The sequence below is a fragment of the Polistes fuscatus genome, unplaced genomic scaffold, assembly GCF_010416935.1.
Source record: "Polistes fuscatus isolate 324 unplaced genomic scaffold, CU_Pfus_HIC Scaffold5, whole genome shotgun sequence".
NCBI lineage: Eukaryota > Metazoa > Arthropoda > Insecta > Hymenoptera > Vespidae > Polistes > Polistes fuscatus.
The window spans coordinates 8,577,883-8,599,858 of NW_025113129.1; the positions used below are offsets into that span (position 1 = coordinate 8,577,883).

Below are 21,976 nucleotides of genomic sequence, written 5' to 3' on the forward strand. Positions count from 1 at the left end.
TAACAACAAAGATTGAATGAAATATGAACATACGATTCTCATATACACAGAAAAGAAACAATAATTTTGAAATGTCAATATATATGACACAAAAAAGAACAAAAAGGGACATCTTTTTTCTCCACCTATTATTCAGTTCTCGAGGATTTCGATTACTTTATCATGGTTAAGCATAAAATTAATATCTGTGATCGAATAATATTACGATGAATTCCGAGTATCTTTTAACATGGAAAATTGAAATCGATTAAAGTTCACGAAAGAAAATACGGTAACCAGTTTCTTTAAGCACTTGGAAAAAAATAGAAAAGAAAAAAAAAGGTTTTGGGGGAATATCGTTAGTAAAAACAAGAGGGATAACGAGCGGACAATTATTGTCATAATAATGGTGGGACTAAGCAAGTAAAGTAGACTCTCGAAGCAATGCGCGCGGCATCGTACAAAGCTAACCGATCTCTTGCTTCGCTCGTTGACTTGTGAGAAATCCCCTTTGGAATTCCACGCTGATGTCTGTCAGTCACTCGTAATTTATGACGATAGCGGAGAATGTTCCTTCTTGTTGAGATGGTACGGCTAGTTCTATCAGACTGCAGGTGTCACGGGACTTTTTCGTGATCTTTCGAAAGAATACAAAAAAAGAAAATAAAAAAATAAAGGAAACAAGACTAACCTATCTATCGAAAGAAAGAGAAAACGGATAAGACAGACAGAACACCATAAGCGAGTGAGTAATGTTCCAATGTAGACCGACTCGCCACCCTCCCGCCCCCCCTAGCCAATCCCTCATCCTTCCATGCCACCGAATTCAATGATTCCTATGGCTTTCTTTCTTCAGAATTATTTTCTATACAAACTAGAAGACAGAACGCGAAAGATCGATAACAATTTTTCTTATACTGCTAACTATATTATATAACCTTTATCGTTTCAAGTATATTATATTTATCTTTACCTGTCAATTCGTAAGACACGATGTGAATTGTAATTTCCTATAAACATATGCAAACAAAATTCTCTACAATATATAAATACAAGATAATTATGAATGACAATATATATATTTATATATTATAAAAGAAAAAAAATATCTGGTTAATATCAATATTGTTATTATTATTATTATTATTGATAGAAGCGAAGAAGATTAACGTATCATCATCGTCACTTTGACAAATAATTAATACGCTCGTTATGTAATAAATATCAATCAAAAATATATACAAAATAACACTAACGAGAGTACACGTTTATTAATGAGGTAAAGTTTATTAAGCATAATTAACTGTTAATATTACTTAAATATAAATTATTGAATAAACGACTTATTGGTTCTAACATTATAAATTTTTGAACAATAAAATCGAAGGATCGATTCTTATGAGAATATTTCTTTCTCAATCGACTTTATCCTCCTGCGTGTTAAGTTAATAACTCGCTATCATTGCTAGCACGCGATATCCCTCAAAAGTTGAAGGTAAGTGGAAACAGCCGGCTACTATTCTATCCGGCTTTCAGTTAGACGCCTTGTAATCGCACGTAGGATACTGCTCGATCGTATGCTTAGCCTTTATGCATACCTATTGGTTAGAAAGAGAGAGAAAGAGAGAGAAAGAGAGAGAAAGAGAGAGAGAGAGAGAAACGTCTAATTTTCCAGTTAACTAATCAATAACAACTTCGCCGTTGCTATTACAATATACGACGCTATTCACTTGATCATCGATCGATAAGAAAATTTACCGAGCATGATGGCTCTTCCCTCTGTGTGTTGTTATTATCGATCTTCTCGATAAGAGTACGCTTTTCGACCAGAGAAAACTTTTACCTTGCACACAACTTGCGTGTTGTTTCCGCGAACACACACGTTTCATTTTCTACGCGTTTTGAAGTGAATCGTTAAATCGTGAATTTATCAAATACACGTGGGCGATGATAGTGTAGTATTTTTAAATTTACTAAATACTACGCTTGTTATGTTTAACACGTAGAATTAAAGTTTATCTATTTAATCGTCTCAATCGAAAAATCCCCAATACAAAAACAATGATTACAAATCGAAACGTTTGTCTATTATTTTGTGAACTTTTGATATATGATACAAGCGTAGAAAACACAACGTGACGAAAATACAAATTAATCAAATAAAAATCAATCAACACATATCCATCAAATGATTTTTTTTTTACTAGGGATCAAATTAAGCGAATAAAATTAGAATAATAATTTGATAATCTCTATATGTTCCAATTTGCGTATATTCATAATATACTTGCATACATATATATTATATTTTTCCTTAAGACTCCTTTTGTATAAAAGTTTTGCCAGCTTATGAAGAGACATTCGATCTGATTGAAAAGCAACGAATGAAAAGTACACCGTTAAAAAGGCGCGACAAGATAGTAAAGTGAACACGGCGTTTCTTGTCCGGCTTTGGGATATCTCGCAGGACAACGAAGCTGCTCCCTTTCACGACGAAGGGCTTCGCCGGGGCATTATTCCGGTAAGCCCGACTTGGCAAGCAGATCCCGCGGGTTACAGTTAATTGGCTTCACCGGGGCAGCTCGTGACAGTATACGAACGAACAACGATACGCGTGTAACCACGTTATGCTAGTGTGTCTTTTTCAGCTTACTAACGATGAAGCTCACCTTAGGGATATATACGAACACAAAACTCTGTGTTTGTGATACGTCCAACGTATAACGTCAACGTAATATACGTCAAATCCCTATCAGTAAATCGAATTAATTCGTTGGATAGACCGGAACGATTTTTTATGCTTTATAAGCAAAATTTAATATATAATATTTAATAATAATAATAATAATGTTTCTATTAAGTTTCATATGTAATAATATAAATATATTATTTTCTTAACTTGATAATTGGTATTATAATTATATTGGCAAATCAAAATATATATTTACTTAATTTATAATAATATTTATAATAGATATAATAGGAGTATTGATCTATTTATTGTATATATATATATTAGTATCATATAACAAATAATTGTTTATAAAATATCAACACTGATAAAAAATGTTAATCTATCCACATAATAATTTGATAATTCTTTGGATGAATAAATAATCCAAATTTTTATCCGCGCAATAACTCGAACGTTTATGAATAAAAATGAATAATTAATGCGAAGCTAAATACGAAAGGTAACTTAATCGAATCGATTATGAACGCTGAACGGATTAGGTTAGCGAACGAGGCCGCTTAGTTTACACGAAATCTCCGGTCCTCCTCCTTAATTCGATCCATCATCGTTCGTTCGCGGAAGTACGATACTTGACTAGCATTTAGAGAGAATGATGAGTCTCGTTTATGCTTTTCATGCCGTTTAATACACGATCGTTATCGAAGAAACGCTGCGAAACGGTGCTCTTGGGTAGATATTTACGAAACAATGGATGGATAAGACGATGATAGGAAAGCAAGTGGCTGGAAAAAAAGATCGACTCTTTATGTATACAAGAGTATTATCTCGACTTTTAATCTACATCATAGTCATCTAACAATTATCAACGAGAACAAATTATAATAAATAAATCCTATCTAAATACATTTTTCTAGGCTTGATAATTTAATTAAAAAATTGTTGTTATTTGACATCTACTAATTTAATATTGATCATTCATTCGATTGAATTAAACGACGTACAATGATTTTCAAATGGGGGTTAATTGAAATGGGACACCGTAGATAAATAAAAAACTCTACCGGTGAACTTTCCTAATCTCTCGTAATTTCTTTTTCTAATTGTAAATCACGAAGAGGAAAAAAAGAAAAAATAAAGATACATCATTCAAACGTCGCCATTTCGTTTCATAGAAAAAGACTCATAGTAAAGACCTTTTCTTTCTACAATTTCTTTTTTTTTTTTTCTCAGCTTTATCGTCGTCGTTGCGTGCTGTACGAGGATCCCCGAGTATTTTTACGAGTTCGGTGTGCTCAACGTTCTACGTGCGAATAATAGTTTGCGAGATACTGACTACCATTATTCGAGTATACCGGAAAACATCCTCGAACGAAAGAAAGAACGAATGAACTTTATACTACTGCCCCTAAACGTTTTATAGATACCTACGTTTAACTTACGAGACCTGACCGATCTTTCATAATTATGTCATATTACGAATTTACGATCGTGTAATCATGATTTTATCGGTACTTGACATGGTTCTATTTCTTTACCAATCTTCTTTTTCCTTTACAAATCACAAAAATTAGAAAAAGAAATATATTATACAAGATTTTATGTTACTACGATTATAATCTCTTTAAATTAATAATAATTTGTATTTTTATCATATATACTTTCTGATCCAAAATGAACATGACAATATTTGTAGAATTAAGTCTGTTAATAAAGAAACATTATTATCAATAAAATACACAAGTCATATCAAAATATATTTATACTCGAGATCTTTTCATCTTCTCAAACAACGCATAAAAAAATAAAATAAAATAAAAAAAAATGTAAATGGCATCTTTAAACCGATAACTTGTTCACCCCGATAGAAAAGTGTACGCGTTAGGAGCATAAGCTGAACGGTGCGATTTTATCGTGGTGCACCGTTTCCACCGCGTCGTAAAAGCGATCGCTTCAACTTACACACGTATACACACAAATATATACAGGTAGATCGAAGAAAATAGGTGCTCGAAATTATATTGTAGTATATATATATATATATATGTATATATACATATAGTTTTATCCACGTGGATAAAACGAAAGAACGTAACTATTATCCCCTATTTGAAACGATAACGATTTGATCGTTTAAGAAATGTTAGAAAACTATAATGAAATAAAAACATTTGAATCACCCTGTAGATAAGTTAAAACGTTTCTAGATATATCTATCTTTCTCTCTCTCTTTTTATCTCTCCTTCTACTCATAGATAAAAGTAATTCTACTATTCCAACCCCCTCGTTCGTTTTCTCTTTCTGGATATGAGCTTGGCGACGTTCGGTATAGGACCATTCGAAAACAATATTGCCATTTTATCGTTAGTGCACCATTCGAGTGCATAGAAGCGCGATCTTGCGACTAGACGACCTTCTTTTTCCATTACGACGAACACTCTTTCGAAGATCGAAACTGTTCCCAACGTAAAAGTCGTAGAAAACGAAGGATTGTCGTTTAGAAAATAAAGAATAATGGTATTACCATCTAAAACTTAACTGTGTCCACGTATTCTGCTAAAAATACGATTTCAAATTGAAAGAAATAAATAAACCTTCTACAATCTGATTTTTTTTCTTCTTTTTTTTTTTTCTGAGCATGTAAAATATTTTTATATGACGCAAAACTTATTTTATAGTAATACTACATTCTAAGCGTTATTTATCATTGACAAAAATTAATCTTTTATGATTGAAATTAACAAAATTAATTTTTTTCACTTACGTTAGATATAAAAAAAAAATTAAAAAATACACAAAATAATTAAGTTTCCATATAACCCTACAATATTATTACGTAACATGGAAGTTATTGTTTCTGACGATATTAAAAATAAATCTACGACTATCGGGAGTTAATTTTTTGATCAACAATAAGATATAAATAGAGTATTTAAAAAAAAAAAATATAGAAATTATATAATCGTAAGAATGACATAAAATTGGTGTATTAAATTATTGAAATAAATTGATCGATTTTAAGAATAACGTTTGATCGAACAATTTCCTATTTATATATATTATAACATTATCACGTTACACACGGAAGCGGATTCTCGCGTGAATGAACGCTTATGCGCACGAAGGTAAAAGAATAAGGATCAGGGAAAAGGCAAAAGCCTTTCAAGATGAATAAGTGCCTGCGGCATGGTTCGAAACGTTGTATTGTATCGATCACTCGAATAGAAACTAGGTTAACGTGACCCGTCCAACCTCTTCTACCCTCTTAACATCCTATTTTCTCTTCTCTATCAGAGCTTTTACCAAACTCCTAATACAAATCCGAATTATCATTCCCTTTCCTAAATCCTAGGCACTAGAGAGAACTCGAACTTTATTGCCTAACGTTAATGTCTTTCCCTTATCATGTTTCGAGCTTTCTAATTAAATGGGTTTTAACCGTTTCGTTAGTTATATTATCTGTTTGTTCTTCTGTATATATATATATATATATATATATACATACAGAGTGTCCCAATAGAAATATATATATCTATATTAGGATGATGAATAGTAAAATGTTAAAAATTAGACAAAAATTAAAATTAAAGCTAGTTCGACAGAGGAAAATGATTTTTATATTAAGTTCAGAACTTTTCAATCAGTCGAGGTTTTTATAAATTATGTTTTATATTAATTTTTTACCAGAGTCCTTCTCTTAAGGAACAATTAATGAAATACAATAATCCTTCTATTCACGCGGGTTCACTTTTACGCGTTTGAACTATCAGATCTCAGATGTCACCAAGATAAGTTATCTGTAAACATAAATTCGGGGATTCCTAGGTGTAATTTATTTCTTTATCGCGTAAACTTCCTTTTCTATCCTAATAAAATCAATATACATATATATTTGAAAATGTAAAACAGATCTTTATTTTAAAATGACTTTTCATGGTTTTATTTATTTTTGTGAAACCAATTATCCGCGTAAATGAAAGGGAATACTGTGTTTGTATTTGTCTACTACGCATTTTTAATATTTCCGTTTTCTTTTTTTTTCATTCGGACAACTATAATTTTTTCTGAGCTCGTAAAAAAAAAGTCGATAATTATTATTATAGGTATATGGAAGGATAAAAAAAACGAGCGTTCGTTCTACTTTAGATGTATAGGATGGTAAAAGGGATGGTGGTCTGACAATAAGAAATGATTTAGGGAGAAGCAAAGATGAGTATATATATGAGTATATATATATATATATTATATAGAGGTATGGTTTGAAAGATTCGTGCCTATCGTCGAACATAACTCACTTTGTAACGATCAATGGGCGATGTTCAATCTTTTTCTCCGACTTCGATATCCTAAACGGACACGCATCTATATAAATAAGTAGAAGTATACGTATATACGTGGCATTGATGAAACAAAGAACCAAAAATATACTACTACATATGAAAAAGAGCCTAAATTTATGACCACTTTTTATACCATTATTTCATTTTGACTCCCTTATCTCTTACACGAACATTTGTAATTTATCATGTAGATACACGTGAAATCAGATTAGTGATAAATTGATGGTAGAAAGAGATAGATATACAGGTTGATTATAAATTAAGAGCTAGTTGAATTTCTTTTTGTTAGGAGTAACGGAACAAAGTATTATTATTTCATTTATATTTAAAATTCAAATAAATTATATGTTTTTGTGAGAGGTACAAAACTTGTCAACACACTCTCGTATACATTTGATTCAAATTAATAATAATAATAATAAAGAGAGAAGAAATGTAAAAAATAGAAAGAGTTAGGAAAATTAAGCAAGAGGACTACATAAATCATATTACAGGAAGATCCTATTGCGCAAAATTGCTGCACAGTAAAAGCTTAAAAGCTGTGTCAACCCTCGGGATATGGAATTTCAGAAGGTTTCGTTCAGTCTCTGCCAATATCGCGTGAGAGATTGGAAAGGATAAAACAAGATCTTTTCGTAGAGGAGCGTAGGTAGTATAAGGGCGTAAATTTATTGTCGGAAGCTTGTCCCGAATGGTTGTGCAAACTTATCGCGATGCTCTCGATACAGTCCTTGGTTTATCCATCTTGTTTCTCGTTTTCTTTTTTGTACGATAATAAAAAAGCTCCATCTAAAAACGAAACGTGAAAAGAAGAAGAAAAACAAAGAAGAAGAAAAAATATCCACGTAATATGTGAATCCCCCCCCCGCTGTCTTGAATAATATTGTGTAATAGGAATAATACGAAATTAATACTGTCGACTGATCCGATTTAAAATTCATTATCCGTCGATAAAGCTTGGAACCATTATTTCATTTGCGCGTAGATTAACGTACCCAGTCAGCTGGACAAATACATACACCGATCGATGAGATTACGAGTGCGCATTTCAGAATCTAATAAATTAGCAATGTCACTCGTTCACCTGTGTAACTCCATTTTCGGTGGTACTGCATCTACTCGCGTATTGCGGCAGCACGATTTTCTGTTTTACGGTATCGTTGATCCGCGCAAATTGCAATCAGTTACAAATACCCAAATGTACACGAGGCAATCCGCATTCATTATTATACCAACCAGGTTGCGAATTAACCAATTAAACGAGAGACAAAGGTGGTTGGAAAAAATCAATTGGAAACAAGAAGAAGAAAATAAATAATAGAAGAACAAAACAAAACAAAAAGAGAAATCGTTCATCGATTTTATATCCGCAAAATCATGACGTTGAACTTAAAACCTCGACGATTTTAAATTTATTTCGAGAAAAGACCGTGATGTCGATGATATTATTTTAATTATTCACGCAAGAAAGAACCTATCCTTCGAAAATAATTTAATAACCCATTAAAAACTGAGAAAACCGAAAACGAAATAATTTATACATATATATATAAAGGCAAATCCCTTGGCATGTACGAGATGGAAATAAAAATTCGCGAAATTCCGTCGAACTGGCAAAGTCACGTTGGGGGCGCGTGTAGAACGATCCTCGTCTCTTTGGTTAAGGGCGGAAGAACGAGAGGGTGACTCCGTCGCGAGGAGTTATTGATTCCCTTGACTTCGCCTCAGAACGCGAGAAGAAGAGACGAGAAAAGACGCGACCCGGACGCGAACTACCCCCTCCAACCCCCTCATCCTCGCCTTCACTCACACCCCCGCCTACTGCCCCCACCCCTCCTCACTAATTCCTTCCTTACACACACTTTCTACAATTTTTTTTCCATCTATCTATATTATATTATTAGGCGTGGCAATGAATTCGTATTACCTTTCTAACAAATTTAATATTTATTTATAAAATGATCGTACGTCTTTCTAATTATTCGAAATAATCTTCATTATTTCCGACGTCTTTGATCTATCTTTCAATCAATTATCGATATTACTCGGCGAAAAAAAGATGAAGATTTTGATTCAATGAATTTAATATCAAGGCAACGAATTAATTGCTACACCTAATAATATCTTTTCCACAACTTACAAGTTGTTTTATATTTTTTTTGTTCTCTATCTCTCGTTTGACTTCTTAAGTTAAAGAAAGATGGATAATGAGAGAATAGAAATCAAAAGGATCGATGATACTCGCCGTCAAAGTCTTTACTTTTTATTTGGATTTTTTTTTTTTATTATCTCTCTGTCATCTTCCATTTAATATATTTCTCGTTTCATTCTTTTTTAAAAGAAAGGAAGAGAGAAATAAAAAGGAAGAAGAAGAAAAAGATAAAACGTGGTAAAGGGAAAATGATTTTTATTGGACTTCCCGTGAAATTCCTTTTTCCTCTCTGGTCTTTCTTTTTCATTAGGTCTCTTTAAAAGCGAACACCAAAGCAAGAAGATATCTACTTGGAAAGTTATCCCATTTTCGATTGGTTCATTACTGAACATTTAACAAGGTACTTCTTCTTCTTCTTCGTCCTTTCTCGAGATAGAAGCAGCAATCGAGAACAAGGTCTTCCTCGGTAAGAAAAGAATCATGTTACTTAAATAAGATTATTAAACCTGTTTGATTCGTCTTCTTCTTTTGATACGATGACAAGGAGTAGATATCTCGCGCATGTACCGACACCGTTATCGATCGCTTCGTGAATGTCTTATCCGATTTCAACGTGAAAGAATTGCTTGGACAAAAGGGTGAAAAAACTTCAAAGCTGATTGTGAAACGTTAAGAAAAAGCAAATACACAGACGGAAAAAGAAAGAGAATGAAACAAGCGAAAAGAATATGCGAGTAAAGAAAGGAGTTAAACTTGGAAGAAAAATTACGGTTTTACGATAAAGGTATAAAAGCAAACAAAAAAAAAGGAGAAAAACAAAACAAAAAAGTGTGAGAGGAAAATCAGAGGGATCTGATATCACTCGAATTCTTGAGAAGAGGAGAAAAATAAAAATGAAAAGGAGAGAGAGAGAGAGAGAGAGAAGAACGAGAGTTGAGGAGAAGAAGAAAAAGGGAGAATTCGACGAAAGCAGAAGGGTCGAGGAGACGAGTTCGAAGGGTTTGAGAAGAAAAAAATAACAGAAATAAAAAAGTGAAAGAGAGAGAGAGAGAGAGAGAGAAAAGGAAACGAGGTTCTTCCCTCTGTTTTCGTATGCCACGATCGATCGATGTTAACTCCCACGGGCATTCGTTCACCCTCATGGGACTAACACCAAAAGAAAGAGAACGAGAAAGAGAGAGAGAGAATAAACTAAGGCGAGTAGGCTCAACGCCCTTCCTTTACCCTCTTTCTTCACTCTCCCTTCCTTTACTCTCTCCCTTCTTCGACCCCCACCCCTCCTCTACTCCTTCTTCTTACGAAACGTCAAGGAATGAGAGATCGCACCCACTAGGATTTGCGAGTTTCCCTCCTCCACCACTGAGAGAAACGAGGCCTTCATATAACGGAAGCCTACTGATCTTTATGGGATTGTTTTGGGAGACCATGAATCGCTGAGTTCGTACGTTCGACAGAATTATATATTCATAGAACGTGACGCCCCTTTGCTTGCGTGGATTTATCTAAATGGCTATACTTTTCTTTTTTATTTTCTCTCTCTCTCTCTCTCTCTCTCTCTCTCTCTCTCTCTCTCTCTATCTATATATCTATCTATCTAATAGCGTGAATTTTTATTCATAAATCAGATCATTCAAAAGTGTTATAAAAATGTTGGTATTATTTAATAACGATTATTATTATTTATTATTATTATTATTATGTTTAATACTATGATAATGCGTTTATTCGTGTTTCCTAATCACTAACAAGACTTGGTTTACGTGTTTTAAACAAACAAGGTTTTTTATTTTTAATACAAACAGGATCAACGATGCATCATCGTTTACCAAGTGACATGTGATGAAATATTTGGTCAATAGCAGAAAAAAAAAACAACAAACAAAAATGTAACGTAATAATCGGAAAAAATATTACTATCAAAATATTATTATTACCAACCGGTTGGATCAAACAGATTAGAATGTTGACTTACAAGCTAGCATACACAGTCGGTCGTCTGGTTCGAACCCTAAACATTACACTCTCTCTACTCCATTGAGAAAAGGGATGAGAGAAAGCAGGACTACTCGCATGAAGCGCTATTCGCATTCTCCTTCCTCTTCTCGTTTTACCTTGTCTTCCCGAGAGCAGCATATCCATCCCCTTCCCAAGAACTTAGGGTTTATCGACGAGGTTGCTTGGTTTCGGTTTGAGGGTTTGCCTTCGAGTCAAAAAAAAAAAAAAACAACAAATGAAAAAAGAAAAAGAAACGGGGAAAAAAAGAAGAGAAAAAGAGAGATAAGCTCGTCGTGTTCGCAGCCACCCTTAGAAAAAGTTAGGGGGCGGGAGGAGGGGGGAGGCGGTTTGCACCAACCGCGAACAAGATTTCTGTTTCGAATACCCTTTTCTTTTTTTTTTCCTTTTTCTTTTTCTCTTTTTCCCTTTTCTTCTCTTCTTTTACCAAGGAAGGTGCAAACGGATATAAGTATTTCGCAACTACTACCACGTTTTATCTATTTACGTGTAGTATATATTTCCACCTCCGGTAAAAGAAATCGAAGATCGAATCGATTTCATGAATAAATTATTCGAAATGCTATTTCATATTTCAATGTTATACACTACCGCGTAACACACATTCTATTTGAATAAAAAATCATTTCTCGCGATAAGATAGAAAGGAAAGGGAAATTGTAATATTTATCTATTACACGCCCGCTTCTTGATTTATGCGATACTTTTTATACGCGATGATAAAAAAAAAGAACAATAAAAGTTAATCGATTCGATAGTCACTGTAGTGAAAATTGATTTTCGTTATTCCGAATTTTCATTATTATTTTGTAGGGAATATTTATGAAACAAATATATATATATATATTTTTTTTTTTTCATTTTTGCGCGTATAAAACGAAAGAAAGAAAAGAAAGAAAAAAAGTAGAAAAAAGCAAATCAAATGAATCGAAAAAATAATCTGCGTGTCGAAAATCGAAAAAAGATTTCGGAGATGATAAGAATGGATTAAGAGAAACGTGTCGCAAACTTTGAAACGATACTTTTAATACTCGTTGATACTTCTCGTCGTCGCTTTACGAAACGAAGTATCGAAGAAAAAGAAACGTTAATTCGGGGAAGAAGAAACGAAGGTAAATGTTTTAGAAAGCGGGACTAATCGAGCGTATAAATATTATCGTTTTTAATGAACGACTTGACCCAGACGTCGTAGTATTCGTCGCTTTAAATCCAAGAAAATGAATCCTCGAGTAATTCGTGCCAATAAATTCAGTCGACTCGAGAGATTCTCTCGTTCTTCCTCTTTTTCTTCCTCTGTTTCTCTGTTTCTCTCTTATTCCCACATTCTGTCTTTCGAGCTTGCAGTGTCTCGAGAGACAACCCTGTTCGTTCCTCTGTTTATTTTATCTTTTCACCTCCGTTTCAACTTCCTTTTCATCCTCTTGCTACCATTTCCTTCTACCTTAGTACTCAAACCACTCGAGATCTGCTACTAACCCTAATACCGTTACCAACAATCCCATCGAGAGAGAATTTCCTATTTCGGAGTGTCCTCGATTTCAGCAACGACTGTACTACAGTAACAGCAGCACCGTCACCACCAACACAAACACTACCACCAATACCAGTCAAACTTTCCTTTATCTCCAAATTGTACTTTAAAATTATACCGATTTCTGACGTTAAAAATAACTATGTGTCTACATTTTGAGAAACGGGAAGATTACTCTCTCAATTACCCACGATTCGTGAAAGCAAATTAATACTCAAATTTATGAATAATTTAATGAATGATAACTATTCATCAAATTTTAAATAAGAAATATTTGTTTTTTTATATATATATTTTTATTTCTATCGACGAACGAAAAGCTACTAAAATAAAATGAAAAAAGAAATTGAAAAGAACCGAAAGTAATACCGGCTGCTCCATTCTCGGTCTATTCTACTTTCTTTATTTCTACATCTTCTCTCAAAAGAAAGCTATAAATACAAGGAAGAAAAGTGAGCTTTTCTATAAAACGAGAAGAGAGAAGGCCCAAAGTTTAAGGCGCATTTCAATCGGGCTTTTCATTCGGAATCGAATATTGGAACCAGTCGAACCAGTATATCTCAAATCGATATAACCGAGGAAAGAAACAATGGATTTCACTCTTTTACGCTCTTTCACTTTGGTTCTAAACCAATGGAGCAAAGAAAAAGACGTTTGAAGAAGGAAAAGGGATGAAAACTAGGAGAAAAAGAAAGAGAGAAAGAGGGAGAAATAGAGAACCGACGATTCACCGAAGAAAACGAAGGATAATTGCGTTAAATAATCGAGCCTGTCGGTTGAAAAAGGAAGATAGAACGAAGAAAGGGAATAAAAAGGGGAGAAAGAAAGAAAGAAAAACAAAAAACAGAGGGAAAAAGAAAATGAAGCAAGGAAACGGCACAACCCTGTATATATATCGTCGAGGTCTACCTAAAACGGGTCTAACATGAGGACAATGAGGGTGGTGATGGTTTCGTTCTCTTCATTGTACTTTGTTAATTAAAGGACCTTGCAATTAAGCCCCGTGCAACTGTTTCTTTCAACCACACGTAAGGCGAACCCTTAAACTCGCCACTCAAAAGCTAAACCTTTTTTCCTTTTTTTAATTTCTTTTTTTCACCTAACTTTATCTCCGTTGTTCTTCTCTTTCTCTCTTTCTTTTTTTTTCTGTGTCTCATTTATTTTCCTTTTTTTCTTTTTTTTTCCTTTCCTCTTTTTTCATGAAAAAGCCATTCTACAAAATCCCTGGGAAAGAAATCACAAACGGTGCTAATTTTCTCATTACCGCTCTTTTCTTTATCAATAGATACCTGACAAAACCGCACAACCCGATATCTCCGTGTTCGTTTAACGAGCAAAGTGTTCGAATAAAGCTATCCATTTAATTTGTATTTTTCTTTTTTTTTTTCTTTTTTGCTAAGAACGGAAACATCAGGTCGTTATCCCGGGCAACAAAATATATCTCCGAGAGAACGTAATAATTTCCGTTTTTTAATCAAAACGAACAAAGATCTACACCGAGTTATACGAAAACAAAAATAAAAGTTAAGAAAAAAATAAATAAAAAGGATTGAAAACTTGGGATCTTTTAAGAAAGAACTAATTTGTATTGTACTTTTTGTTCTGTATTGTTTTAATTGAATAACCTCTCTTCAAGTGAAAGGGAGAGAGAAAAAGAAAAAGGAGGATGAAATTTTTTCCTTTAAAAGACTATAAGATTACAAAACTCTGTCTTCCTTTCCTTAGAAAGTCTACTTTCTTAATACGTGCAACATAGTTGGTTTAGAACGAAGTTGGATAGCTCTGTCTTCTCCAGTTAGAGACTTTAATGCAAGTATATAACGCACCCCGAAAAAGTATCAAATAAATTTATACATCTACCGAAAGTATCTTTCAAAGTATCTACGAAATTACAACTTAATAAATAATTGAAGATGATATTATTTAATACACTTAACTCGTCAAACGAGTAAACTAATTTTATCTATCAAATAAATTTATATATACATACATCTACAGTAAGTAATCTTTCAAAGTATATACAAAATTCCAATTAAATAAATAATTAAAGATGATGTTATTTAATACGCCTAATTCGTCAAACGAGTAAGCTAATTTTCCAATTACTAATTAACTATCAACTTCGTAATATACGAATAACTCGTTATAACATTCGTCGAAAATAAATGAAATTTTCTAATAAAAACAAAAAAAGGCATTTACTTTAAATGAAATAACATAATTGTTTAAAAACCATCTACTTGGATTTGATTTGAAAGATCGAAAGTAGCTCGAACACGATCTTATTTGAAACGGCAAGTCCCTTGAGAGTAAAGATAAGACACGAAACGTCGTTTGGTAGGTGGTTAGGTGTCGACCAATTTGCATACAGAAGGAAGACTTCTTTACCTAGGTAACACTGATGTAGAAAAGCTCGTAACATCGGCTGCAATCTACTTTTTTAAAGAAATAGGTAAAAAAGGGAGAGAAAAAGATTGACAAACTATATCACCGAATAAAATGTTCGCGAAAAAATTTCGATTTTTCAACAATCGTAAAAACCTATTTTCTTATTAGCTATAAAATTTCAAAATGAAAAATCGATGTATCAAAAAAAAATGGATTATTCTTACTAGAGTATAAATTAATTAATATCATTATTAATAACACTTTGAAATGTTAGAGAAATGTACGTCTAAAACTAATAGATAATCGCATTTGAATTATTATTACGTATTAAAAGACAAAGTAGCAATCTATTTGATTATAATTATTATCGTGTAATTATTATTATTGTGTAATCGTTCGGATAGTTTTATCATTCAATCGATCGACTTGATAATGACTTTATCAAAATAATTTACTCGTAAAATTAAAATGTCATATGCAAAGAAACTTCATTAGCAATTAATAAAACAGAAAGAAAGTGAGATAGAGTGTGAGAGAATGTCGTTTTGCATGGATGTAAAACGACATATTTTCTTGGAGAATAAATTGAATAAAACGTATAACGAAATAGATATACACTGAAGAAGACTCGATGATTAGTTTCCATGCAAAATGATTACAGAGATCGCAAGAACGCATTACCAGTTGACCCGGTTTCGTTAATCATACTCTCTGGACAATGAGATCGCGTACGAACGACCAAGCATGACCACGTATGTAACACCATTGCAATGTCTACTCTCATTGTTTGTGTCTCCTCTCTGTTTCCTCTTTCTCTTTCTATCTCTTTGCGTATATGCATGTATATACGTAACACGTGTCAATTGGAATGGTTTTGTTATTACCAGTCGTAATGACGAGACGACACTTTGTTCGTGCAGAACAAATAAAACTACAGAGAAAAAAAGAAAGAAAGAAAAAAAGATAATGAATACGCGGATGATGATAATAATAATTAAAATTAAATAGAAAAAAAATAAATATGTAAATTAAATATATATATATATATATTATTTTCTATTGTGTGTGTTACGAATTTAATTGTGAAAAAAATAAAATTGGCCCAAATTGCGCAGAAAAATTTAGCAACAAATCAAATTATTTAAATACACGATATGAATCTTATTGGTATTAATTTTAGCAAAATGTCATTAACGCATAGAACATTTCAAACACGACGAAGAAATAAAATTCAATTAAATGTTAGACGATTAAAATTTGATATCTATTTCTATAAATTAGCCCAATTATTAATCTATCGATCAAAAACTATAAAAACATATTATACGAGATTTAAAATTTCGTAAATAAATAATAATTCTTATCCAAACAAATAAATTAATTATTAAAAAAAAAAAAAAGTATATGACAGTAAAATTGTAACTACTACCAGGAAAAGAGCGAAAAGCTGCAGGCAGACGGAATCGAATCAAAACTGAAATGAAACGAATGAACAAAAAATGAGTCAGAAAGAATAGAACGAGAGAACGAGAGCGAGAAAGAGAGAGAGAGAGAGAGAATAAAAATGCAACGAAACAGACGAAAAGGTAGACAATGCATCTCCTTCTCTTCATCCACCACTTCGGAGAGAATAAAATTCCGCTGTCGGTAGTACTGGTGGTACATGCGACGTGGCAAAAAAATGCCGCAGCAGTAAAATGTAAGTTCCGTAACCCTGGTATCTCACTCCCGAAAGAATAAAAAAAAAATAAAACAAAAAAAAACGAAAGAGTCAGCGAGCGAGCGAGAAAACGTGCGAGCGAGAGAGAGAGAGAGAGCAAGAGAAAAAGAGGGGTAAAGAGAAAGGGAGATGGAAACATTTCCCACGAGATCCTTTGTCTGGTAGACGCGCACCGGGCGCCAGAAACATTTTGAAAAGCGCGTTTGTCAAAACAATAGGGCACGCTAACCGAGCCGAGCCTAGCAGAGCAAAGCAGAGCTTTCGTCGCCCTTTTCCCTTCCCTTCATTTCTCTTCTCTTCTCTTCTCTATCCTTCTTCTCATCCTTTCACTCTTCTCTACTCCTCTGCTCTGCTCTGCTCTGCTCTGTTCCGTTTTGCTCTGCTCTGCTCTGCTCTAGTCTGGTCTCTGGTCTGGTCTGGTCTGGTCTGGTCTGCTCCTTCCCATCAACAACCACTCACCTCCGCAACAAACATCCACAGGATAAAACGTGTGTTCCTTGTTCTACTCTGTGTGTATGTATGTGTGTGCGTGTTTTTTCTTCTTTTATTTGTTTTATTTTTTATACAGTATCATGATGAACAACAAAAAATTTGTAACGTTTACAAGCTTCATGGAGCCTTACGTTAACGGGAAACACACAACGCCGATGCCGACGACAACCCCTTACTCGTAGTATAATATTATATTAAGTGAATACATGTATTTAAAGCGAGTCAATGTCCGCTAACATTGTTATCCTTTACTTTACTTTCTTTCTTTTTGAATTATGAAAAAAATATCTGATCGCTCGATAAAACTGTAATGATGATGATGATAATAATACGAGGGTGGAAAAAAGTCCTAACGACGTGTATAACGGCGAATAAATAAAAATGATAAAGCACGTTTGCTTTGAGATTCATTCTGAACGATAGTGTAACATGTAGTTTGTTTTTTATTTTCTTTATGTATTTAAAAATACACCTCTTTTTTGTTTATGTTCTTTTTTTCTTTATATATATATATATATATAAAATGTTCTTTTTGCTAAAAGTTAATATAATAATTTGTTGAAATGATAAATTATCTATATGATATTAAAAAACATTTAACAACGTATTACGAAAATGACGTTAACCGTTAATGTATAATAAATATTTTCATTTTCGTATCGTAGATTTTCAAGACAGATGCGAAACTCGAGAGAAGTGTAGTCGTACTACGGCCAGATGCAAGCTATTAATTTTCCGCGAAGCGGCTATTTTATGAAAGACCAAAGAGAACCGCGTGAGAGCATCTGTCAGAATTAAAGAGAAAAACAAAAGAAAGAAATAAATTCGAAAATTAAATAACAACATCAACAAGAACAAAAATATTTAAGAATGGCTAATCGAGTTTAATGGTGAAACTCTTGGAGCAAGGTTTTAAAGAGAAAAAAAAAAAACAAAGAAAGAGAAAGAGATGGTCGATGTTTCGAACTCAGCTCAAGGCGAGCAATAAGAAGACCGGTGGTGGTCGGCAATGTTCACGAAGCAATAACGCGTCTGTAAACCGTAAGTAATATATTTTATAGTACATAAGGCAATAAAACAATGTGTGCCTCCACATCTGGCCTTACCGGGATAACCAATCGTCGTCTTGCTGAATCCGCCACGTTTCTCCCAGTTACCACGACCCTTAACTCTCTAACGTATACATACACGTACACACATATATATACATACATACATACATACATATCCTCTTATTCTTTACTCTTCGATCGAGTTTACAAGGTCTTATTGAAAAATATCAAATTTATCGAATGATTCGCTGAGAAAATGAGAAAGTTCCAATTTTTCTCTTTTTTTTACTTCTTTGATCAGATTTAAACACGATCGAAGCTAAAAAAAAAAAAGATACTTGATATTAATTATACGAATATCCTTCGAAAGATAATTAAACTGAGATCGTTTTGAAATAAAGCTCGAATTTACTAGCGATCGAACGAGATTTCACCCGTCAAACATTATTTCAAATTATCGGTTGGAATTTAGCACGCGAAAAGAACCAGAAGCAGTACATATTTTTTTTCATTTCCTTTTGGAAGTCTCATTAATATGAATCAATTACGTGCAATAAATGAATAATAAATTTTTTCTCTAACTGTTTATGCAAATGACTTAAGTGAGAAATACGCGATCGAAATTCAATTACATAGTCGCAAGGATATAAATAAAAAAAAATCTATACAAGCAAAAAGATATTCAATGAAATTTATTATATAAAATACATTTGTATCGAGATATCAAGCGTGTAATACGTGTGTCACGTAAAAAAGGAGAAAGATAGAGGGGAGATGAGCCATGTTTTACGTTGCTCGAGGCATCGAATATACTTAAAAATAAATCGGTTTCACTTCGAATGATAAATTATTTGCACCGTAACATTTTTTAAAATCGTTTCTACCGCTAATTTATTTTTCCTTCTTCTCCTTTTCTCTTTGTTTCTTCCGCTTATATTTTTTTTTTCTATGTTAACTCAACGATGCCATTATTTTCAAAGCAAAGCATACGAATGACCGAAGGTATCGGCTTCCGGCAAACGGACATGTAGTAATCACGAAACATAGAAGAAACGGTGATAAACCGAAGTGAGTTTTGACGTTTTGTATGTTGTATGTATGCACACTCACGCTCACACACACACACATACATATGCACGCTTATCGGGAGATCCAGCATTTACTGTCGTGGTTTACGATTCTACGGCTCGTACAATTGTTACCCGACGGGTGGACGATCTTCCTAAAGCAACGCAAAAGTTACTCGTAGAAAGAAAAGGGGAAAAAGAAAGAAAGGAAGAAGAAAAAAAAGAATTGAGGAAAGATACAAGATTGACATTTGCGTGCATGAGGAGTATGCACTCATCTAAGTTTCTCTTCCTCTTTTTCTCTTTATTTTTCTTTCTCTCGCGATATGTACTTTAAATGTATGGATGTACACACATTAGAAGTAGAAGAGTCGTGTTAGTACACCTGCGTACACACGTAATACCATGACACCATCTATTATGTCTACAATCTCTATGAAACAAGAAAGTTCGTTCCAACCATTACCGATTGACAGAACAAAGTGATAGAGCAAGTCTAACGAAACTAGCAAGTCGGTATTTTTGCCAAACCAATTAACGATAATTATACCATTTATATTTGACATATCTACCTTGTAACATAATTAATAATGGATATCTATACTAATGGTTAAATACTATCTGAGTCTAAGATCTAAAAAGAAGAAGAAGAAGAAATCTTACTGCTTTGCGTAATCCTAATTGATGTTTATTGCTCTTACGTTTCGCTACACTTCTGCCTATTCACGATCAAACGTTCAAAGAGAGATCGTTTCAACTTTCAAATGAAAGAAGAAAAAGGAAAAGGTTTCCTTGGAATTCGAATGCTCATTCAGATGATTGCAATACGTTTTATTATCTCATGTTATTTTAAACAATATTGCAAATTTAAAATTTATCGAATGGAAATGTTTCATCAATTTGTATATTGACAAATTTATACGGATCTTTTGCAACACATCGATATTGCAATATTAACTCGTCCACCATTCGCACATTTTCAAACATGCACCGTGAACTCATCTTGAAAATACGGTACCAACGAAATACCGAAATAATCGTAGCTTCTGCGAAAACGAAGTTCGAGGAATCGGAGCACGGGAAATTATTTCTATCGTCGATATGGCACACGTAAACGTTGATCGTAAAAAAGATGCGGAGTAAAAGATAAAAAGAGAAAAAGAGAGAGAAAGATAAGAGAGAAAGAAAGACATGTTAAAATTATGGTACAAGAATACACGATAAAAATATATAGCCGGAACCCGATGGTGGTGGTGGTGGTACTCGGATTAAAAAGTTCCGAGTGAAACATCGGGTTTGCGTTATTGCGCAACGAGGTAAAAATATCGCTCGATAGCGTTCATCCGTTTTCTCTCATTCCTTCATTCCCTTTATTCGTAATTTAAAAACGTCAAATCCGTAAAAATAAAATCTTAGATCGATGGAGTAACAAAGAGAGAAAAGAGAAGAAAAAGTAGAAGGAGGAGGATGAGGGACAGGGGAGGGGTTGGGGTACGAGATAGGATGATGACAAAAAGGAAGATGAAAGCGTATGTTTGAAGAAATGAAAATATGTTTGATATTCAATGCTACGTAAAATATCGTTTTTAACTTGTTACGTTTTGAAAAGAGAACGAGAAAGATAAAGAAAAGAGTCGCCGACGTTGACGTCGACGTCGACGTCGACGATGATGACGATGACGATGATCGTCGTCCTGAGAATCGGACTTCAAAGAGAATTGAGAATTCAGCCAGAGGCATAACATTCGCATCGACCCACTTCCATCCTGGCGGGTTTCGCGACTACGCACCACATCTAGCCAGTGGTCTATAAAATCCGATCGTTTGTGTACACTTCGCTTCGGAAACGTTTCAAGATACGGACAAACAGGATATTTGAAGCAGCCCAGAGTACAATCTTGCCCGTTACGTCAGCCTCTACCATTGGATCGATACGTCTCTATTAATATGGGCTAGAGTTTCGCCGGGAGCTTATTTTCAATTTTCTTCGAAAGGAGACCTTTTCTATCTCACTCCATTTTTCTTTCTATTTTTCCAATAACGTTCGACTTTACTAATCGTTTTCCGTCCATTATTTTTTTTTTTTTAAACTTTTCGACTTGATCAAATATTGAATCTAAAGATTTATGCAATCAATCGATCTATTATATCATAAGATTAATCTATTTAAAGGATGGATTAACTTTGATTATTTTTCTATATGGTCATTTAACTTTTATCTAATGCTTATTATTAATTAGATTTTTCTTTTGTACGGTGTATTAATTTTTGATATAACGGTTCGTATATCAAAAATTAATATTTTTTAAGTATAATATAATTTAATGTTACATCATTATTTGTTAGACATACAAAAGAAATTGTATTACTCGAATTTAAGCTACGTTAAAGTTTTGATTAGTCGTGAAATTGTAGTATCTATCCTTACACCAAAAAAAAAGAAAGATATTGTTGTTAATTTTGTAAATTATTAATCTGAAATTTTATATTCTAAACATTTAAGTTGCATTAAACAAAATTATTGAGAAACATTGTTGTGAAGGATTAAAT

The 21,976-nt window shown here is 33.3% G+C and overlaps 2 protein-coding genes across 6 annotated transcripts in view; both read right to left on the minus strand.

Annotated features, from left to right (window-relative positions):
* LOC122522150 overlaps nt 1-21,976 on the minus strand; it is a 231,103-nt gene that overhangs the window by 158,494 nt on the left and 50,633 nt on the right. The gene's annotated exons all lie outside the window — the stretch shown is intronic.
* Nucleotides 1-21,976, minus strand: part of LOC122522151 — a 73,369-nt gene that overhangs the window by 31,003 nt on the left and 20,390 nt on the right. The gene's annotated exons all lie outside the window — the stretch shown is intronic.